The sequence below is a fragment of the Acanthisitta chloris genome, unplaced genomic scaffold (assembly GCF_000695815.1).
Source record: "Acanthisitta chloris isolate BGI_N310 unplaced genomic scaffold, ASM69581v1 scaffold19282, whole genome shotgun sequence".
NCBI classification, from domain to species: Eukaryota; Metazoa; Chordata; class Aves; order Passeriformes; family Acanthisittidae; genus Acanthisitta; species Acanthisitta chloris.
In genome coordinates this window covers 22,664-30,727 of record NW_008660118.1, presented here as the reverse complement: position 1 = coordinate 30,727, position 8,064 = coordinate 22,664, and positions in this window count along the sequence as shown.

Below are 8,064 nucleotides of genomic sequence, written 5' to 3'. Positions count from 1 at the left end.
TGATTTCATAATCTTCCTTTAAGTAAACAAAGATGATGAAGAAATGAGCTCTAAAAACACCTGAGGGAACCATTTAATGGGTTCCACAGATACACAGTTGCAAGAGAGAGCAGAAGACTAGAAAATATGCAAGAGATACTTTTAGATGAAAATATTGATGTTTTAGGGAACCAAGGCACTTTAGAAGACCAAGATTCAGAATCTAAGCAAAGAACACAGAAACAGGCAGGAACAGAAATTACAGGAACACAGAAATGTACTATAAGGAACCAGGAGAATTAAAAAGGGTTCTAAGGAAAGGCAAAGAATAAAGAAAGGGACAAGCCCCTTTGCCTTCCAGCTGAATGCTGATTGCAAACAAAACAAGAGCAGAGAAAAGCAGGAAGTTAAATCAGTTCTATGACTTTCCTCCCTAAGTACAAATTTACCCTTTCTCACCAGCTCAGGAATACAGAGGTTTCTACAATCCCATTCTTGTCCCATAAACTCACAGTGACCAGAAAAAGTCCAGCAAGAAAGCCTCAGGCTGGACTACAGCTGCTCTCAACATTGAGCAGCAAGGCAAATGAAGCCTCAGGCAATAGAACTGCACTGACAGGAAACTAAATGGAAAGTGCTGTATTAATTACCGTGAAATAGATATGCTACAGGAGTCAATGATGCCAGCAAGATCCTGTCGTTCTCCAGTCCTGAGTGGTTAACTGTGATTCAAAGAGCTGAATGCATCTGCTCTGCCTCATGATAACCACTGCTAGCAAATCTTCCTGCAGACCTTTAACAAAGAAAACTCAACTAGAACATTCTAGGTTTTAAACGAAAATCTCATTTAACATTTCAGCAGCACAACTTTCAGCTGCAAAGCATTTCAAGAACCTTTCTCCTCCCCATGTCAATCTTTAGATGAAAAAACATTAGCTGAGCTGCGCTAAGGCTCCTGTTAAAATCATAGAATCATAGAATCAGCCGGGTTGGAAGAGACCTCAAAGATCATCGAGTCCAACACTACCATGGTTACAGACCACGGCACTAAGTGCCACATCCAGTCTCATCTTGAAAACCTCCAGGGATGGTGAATCTACCACCTCCCCGGGCAGCTCATTCCAACGCCTGATTACTCTCTCTGTAAAAAAATCTTTTCCTAATATCCAACCTAAACCTCCTCTGGCAGAGCTTGAGTCTGTGCCCTCTTGTCCTCCTGCTGGTTGCCTGTGAGAAGAGACCAAGCCTCACCTGACTACAACCTCCTTTCAGGGAGTTGTAGAGAGCAATAAGGTCTCCCATGAGCCTCCTCTTCTTCAGGCTAAACAATACCAACTCCCTTAGCCTCTCCTCATAGCACTTCTGAACAGTTTCTCTCTACAGAAGACTGGCCACAGCTCCCAGACTCTGCCTGGCCTGGTTGTAGCAGTCCCATCCCAAGATGCACAGCAATGCTGCAAGACACTCGGTTACTGTCTGGCGGAGCTAGAGGCTCCTAATAAAAGGCAAACTCGGCAAAGGAGGAAAAACAAGTGTCCTGTTTTAGCAAAACAATGAAGAAACATGTAAAAATGGAAGGGCAGAAACTCTGCAGCTGAATTCCTATTATCACGAATTCAACAAAGCATCAGTGAAATGGTGATCAGAAAATCCATCTTAAGAAAAAAACCCAAAGCAATTAAACAAAAACTGTACATGCATGAGCTATGTAGACTTCTATCATCAGAGTTTGTCAGTAACAGATCAGAGTTTATCTTCTGTACATTTCATGGAATAATCTTATATTAAGGCAACAGGTTTTACGTTCACAAATGAATTTTTCTCAGATACCAACATTTTTATTGAGCTTGAATGTTTGTCTGGTAAGGCAGTTCTTCCCCTGTGACTACCCAAATTAATGCTCAGTCTGAGTTCAATGGGCATTTATGATTTGTAAAATATGTTATGTTTGAGCCTGAGTACTTGTTTTCACAGTTTCAGAGCTGGGGTAGGTACTCTCATCCCCTCAAAGCAGTTCAAACATAGCTCTCAATAGAAAGTGAGGAGTACTTCCAGCTTCTCTAAGTCATTGACAAAGTATATAGCTCATGGTGGCCTGTGAGATTAAGCAAAGTACAACATTTAACACATATCATAATCAAAACGGGAAGATACTTGTCTAAACATAAGCACCAGATCATTTACTGCTAGACTTCAGACCAGTGTCCCAAAGCATTCATGTTTTCAAATCTGTGTCACAGGCTGTACACTCCCTGCATATTCCATCTCTAACACAATGGTATTAGAGACTGGGCAACAGAAACTTTGGAGCAGATTTCAAATTGACCAGAGAAAGAGGCTTCCACCGAGGAAACTGACTGAACTTGCATCACAAACATATTGCAAACCAACCATTGCCAAAGTAATACCTGTAATTCATGCTGGAGATACGTTATCCAGAATTTTTACAGCAGTCAGAATGCACTGTGAAGGATTTACAGCTGCTGTAAAATCCCCTTTGATGCTTATGACTACTAAATAGGATGGTTAACCTTCAATACCCTGTGTTCTCCCCTGTTTTCTGCAAGTACTTCTAGAGTTTACAGGGTCCAAAGAACTGCCAACTGTCCTGACAGAGGTCCAAGTAAAAAAAAATAAATGAATGCATAAGAAAAATGTGGGAATTTAGAGAACCATTTCTAAGAAAAGTTTTTAAAAAAATTAAATATATATATATATGCAAGTAGTTAAGTATTTGCCTTTCCCATAGCTGAAATTGCAACCTTAAAAAAATAATCAACTACAGAACTTCAGTATAATTTTATCCATATTACATAAGTAAATTTAAGACACATGAATAGCAATTTTTAAATTTTTAATTAATAACTCATTACTCTTCTCCTAGACTACAAATTGCCAGACATAGCACTATTGCAGTAAACAACTCAATATTTTTAATGCTTTTTTTAAGTGCATTCACCTGCCTAAAGTAACATCAAATAATCTTTTATCTTCAACTTTTAAAATAAACTAACCACAAACTCAATATTCATATACATTCTTGGCAGATTATTAAACTAACCACAAACTCAATATTCATACACATTCTTGGCAGATTACAGAGTTCAAATAATTGCTTCTATTCACTTTTCCAATAACCTCACACAGTTATCTCTTTATTTACCAGTATGCATTTTTCCACCTGAAGATTAAACATGCTTCAAATTTTCTGTTGGTTGCATGAAAATACAGAACATCAGTGCAGATACCACTGTCTTCTGACATCCATTTTTCTGAAAACAGATGACATCTCTCACAGGCTAAGCTCACTTCTCCAAAGCACTACTAAAAATTTTAATTTCTGGTTATAGCAAAGATTATCCTCATGCATATTAAGAAAACAACAGCTGCTGTTTATAAATTTGCATTATTTAGAAGATATTGTGATAATCTTCCATGATGTCGGGGGAAAAGCCTTAAAGTTCTTATTTTTCCCCTTATAACAATGTCATCCATATTTTTTACAGTTACTGTCCACTCACTTTTTTAGGACTGAACATACTTTTTGAAAAAGTACAAAATGTAACTTGACAAAAATTCAAAGCAATCTCATGTTGAAGCTGGTATTTAAACTTCACCTCTTTTTAAGTTGCATCCATTGATTTTTCTGCAGTGAAGAAATCAACAACTCTTTCCAATTGTGCTTACATGACAACCTAATGTTAGACAGCAAAACCACCTTGCTGATAGGACTGAACATACTTTTTGAAAAAGTACAAAATGTAACTTGACAAAAATTCAAAGCAATCTCATGTTGAAGCTGGTATTTAAACTTCACCTCTTTTTAAGTTGCATCCATTGATTTTTCTGCAGTGAAGAAATCAACAACTCTTTCCAATTGTGCTTACATGACAACCTAATGTTAGACAGCAAAACCACCTTGCTGAAAATGCAGAAATAAATTTTTTTTATCAAAGGAAAGACTTTTTATTAAGCAACAGATTTGAATGCAGTAAATAATGACTTTGTTTAGTGTCAATGTGGTTTGACTATTTCATGAAAAATCAACTACTAAAAACACAGATAAACAGGCAAGTAGATAGGAATGGCTGGAATCAACTTCTTGCAAGTATGTGCATGCATGACCTCAAATCTTTCCTATTAAGGCAAAGGTTTCCTCAACAACTCGTTTTTGGAAGAAGCTATTGACCAGAAGGCTAAACATGAGGTGACAAGCTACATAAATACTTCTGATTTTAGAGGTACTTTCACACTTACTGATTTCCCATTTAAAGAAAAACAATCCAAAAAGAATAACTGCTTGAAAACCTTCCAGCTACAGCCTTTTATCAATAATTGCAGGGAAAATATGACTCTGTAAATAAATCATCATTTCTTTTTCATGATGTGTAAACACTCAATGAGAAAGTCTTTGTCAGGATGTGCAAATTACATAGATAAATATGCTACAAATGGATTTATATAGGAACACTTCACAACAAAAAGCAAGCACTGCAGCACACAGGAACTGAACAACAAGAATTACTTTCAGATAGCAACAGTCTGGGTATTATTCCATTTTTGTTTTCTTAGCATTTAACTTGATGTGACTAGCAAATTTACTGCATTCTGAAACTGTTTGCTTTACAAGTCACTTCATTGCTACAAGAACTGCAATTTGAAATCTTAACATACTTCCTATTCTTTCAATTTTCACCTCAAACTCATTCTTCTCTTTAGCATCTGGGTTTATTAATTTTCCAATACCATCCATCTTCACAAAGCAATGTCATGGTTTTGAGTGTTGTTCAATCACACATTTTGAATTCAATTTGTGAAAGGAATTGATGACTCACTGATGAAAATTTTCAAGTAAATTACATCAAATACAAAATACCTTATTCACCTTGGTGTGAATTTAAGAAGCAAACTTGTGTAAATAACAAATCTGGCACCCTAGTTCCATCTACTGACCAAGTACTTTCAAGTAAAATATATCACTTTCGTGTCTCAAAAAAGACTGGTTAGAAATTTGTTAATATCTCAAATAATTTTGAAGATGAACTAACAAAGACTTTTCAATGAATTACTACAAATTATGTTTTCAGCTGTAACGCTGTAGCATTTAAAGTTTTGACAGGTTTTAGTTTCTGTCATCCAAAAGCACATTAAAAGAAGAAAGTATTTCAAAAGGAAAGAAAAAAATCCATATATTTAAAATATAGAGGACTACAGTAAGTATATGAACACGGTATTGCACATTTTCACTGTGCTACAGCAGAATCCTTTACTGACTTATGCATTGCAAAAGACTATAAAATAAATCCCATCATAAAGGAGTGCATATTAAGGAGCTGTTAATTATGCTCCATATTTATGGTTTTACATCAACTAGCTTATGCATACCATAAGATCAGGGAACTGAGATTTCCTTTCCAGTTTACACATACCACATTATTGGTAGTCTGAGCTACATGGATTTAGGGCATGATCCAAAGTGACACTTTACTGGACAGCAACACAAGTATCTGTCTCTCGTTTGTCATTTAAGTCTGAAAAAAGATTTACTATGGCAGAAAGTGAATCCTTAGTGCTGTCTGAAGTGCCTGAAGTGTTTACAGACAAAAAATGAACAGGTTTGCTTCATCACCACCAGCATCACTGAAACCTGGGAGCTGGGCAAAGGAAGAACTATGCCTAATGCTGGCAGTAACCTTTTCCTGCATTCCTCACTCTCCGTTTGGGTGATATGTTGAGCAATATATTCAGTGCAGGTAGCTTGACATGTAGCTGCAGTGTGAGCTGCAGGCTGAGCTCTGGGGCAGGAGCCCAAACCCTAGGCAAGAGGCTGTGAACTGCTGACCCTTTGCCTAACAAAGGGCACAGAGACCTGTGGCACAGTGAGGTGATCAGACACAGAGATTCTGCAGGAGCCAAGGACTCCCAGACTCTGGTGTGCTTTGAATATGAGGGTACAAAAGCCCATTGTTTAGGGTCCCTCCCGGGAGGCACCAGCTCAAGCTGATATTCTGTAATTGCACTATGATTAAATTAACTTGAAGTATGGAGACATCTGCTATGGGAAACTTGTGGTCAAGCCAGTACAGAAAACTGGTCTGACTGTAGTGTGTGTAGCAGTGAAGGAGCCTCAGTCCCAGCTCAGGTGGTGCAACTGTGGCTGCCTGAGTGGCTCCTGGACGGTCAGACAGGGAAATTCCCTTAACATGAAGAAGGAGGCAGCGGAATAAACAGCAGTTCCTCGATGGGGAAACGCTGGGGCAAAGTCTGCCTAGGACAGAAAAGTTTCCATAACACTTCTATACCGTGATAATGCATGGACAGCCCTGATTTGCTGAAAATGTGAAATGTAGGGTACATGAGAGGTGAGATAAGTTTAAACGAGTTGCTGCTTGGTTTACCCCTCTGGTGAAAGAGAAATTGCTTCATTGTTGGTTAGGATCTTACTGCCAAAGCTATCCTTCAGTACTGGTAACTGAGATATGGGACTCTAAATCTGCAGCCCTTGCAGCAGTAGTTGCTTAATTCTTCATACAGAATGAAAGGGTTCTGTGGCCTAGCACTAAAGCACAGACTTGAAATTCCCTCAGGCAGAGAAAGGATTACAATCCAGGCAACTGGAGTATTTTCCACTGAAATACAGGACACTTCTTAATGTTTCATTTCAGCAAGGGAAAATATCAATTCAGTTAAATCTCATTATATCCAATGCAAATCCCCATGGTGTTTATTCCAAAAATTTGGAAAATTCTGCAGTGTAGTAAAAAATAAATCTGGCATTTGCATAAAAGAGACATGATCATTCCCATTATATAAAACAGTACTCTCCCAAATAATACATTACCTGAATGAAAATAGCCATAATACACAAGTTCTCCATCTCAGATTTTGTAAAACTATAAGTGTGTCATTCACGTTTTACAAATTAAAAGAAACCAGTCAGAGCAGAATTATCTATTTGCAGCTTTGTATCGGATGTTGCAGAGACACTTGTGCAATATTTATCACTTACTTGCAGAAAATACAGTCCCAGGGCCAAAGATATTTATGAATTAGGCCACAATTCAGTGAATAGATTTAGCCACAAAAAAAAAAAAAATACAGAGGTCAGAATGTTTTCCTTTGACAAGTTAAAATCCACAAACATTTTGTTTACAGGTAAGCTAAGTATTCTGTGCTGTTCTCAGAATATCTACACTTTGTTCATTTTCCATATAAAACCATTTTGTGTCTGCCATTTTCATGGCCTTTATAATACCTAGTGATCAAAGATTTAGATCTCATTGCATCAGTATAATTTCTCCCTATTACATACTTTTGGCAAAGGGCAACATAAATCCAGAGAAGGTGTGTATGTTCCATCCCTGGAAGTGTTCAAGGCCAGGCTAGACAGGGCTTTGAGCAACCTGCTCTACTGGAAATTGTCCCAGTCCATGGCAGGGGTTTGGAACTAGGAGATCTTTATGATCCTTCTGACCCAAGCTATTCTGATTCTATGAAAAACACCTGTGCCCTAAATCCACCTTTTAAAAATAACCTTCACAAAGAAGAGTAATTTCAGACACATATTGTCTTAATGATGATAAAAATCATAAAGGATATATGCAGGGAGCAAAACACATTCTATAATTTTTTTCTGGATCAGGACCTAATAGATCAGTGTTGGCCTCCACGCAGTGACTATAAACCAAACAGGAATATACAGGAAGAGTCAAAAAAAATATGACAAGAGGCAAAAATTAAAGACTTAATATGCATCATAAACATTTCTGCCTTTCTCAGACTTACTATCATTCTCATAATTAAGCCAACAAATTAATTACTATTAAATAATCAAGAAAAATAGTTGAAATTCATGCAAGATGCACCAGCTCAAATATCAGATTCACCAGGAATTGGCAGGAGCAAACACTGCAGAAGCAAAGACTGTGAAGATGCCAGGAAGTCAGTCACTGTTTGTGTGGAGGAGCAACATTACAGTAAGCATTTGTATCTCCATTGCCCAATACTTGTCAAGCTGATAAATCCCCAGTGTGAAGCATCTTGTGTTAGTAACAAGCAAGTTCTGAGTATATAAAGCAATTGCAG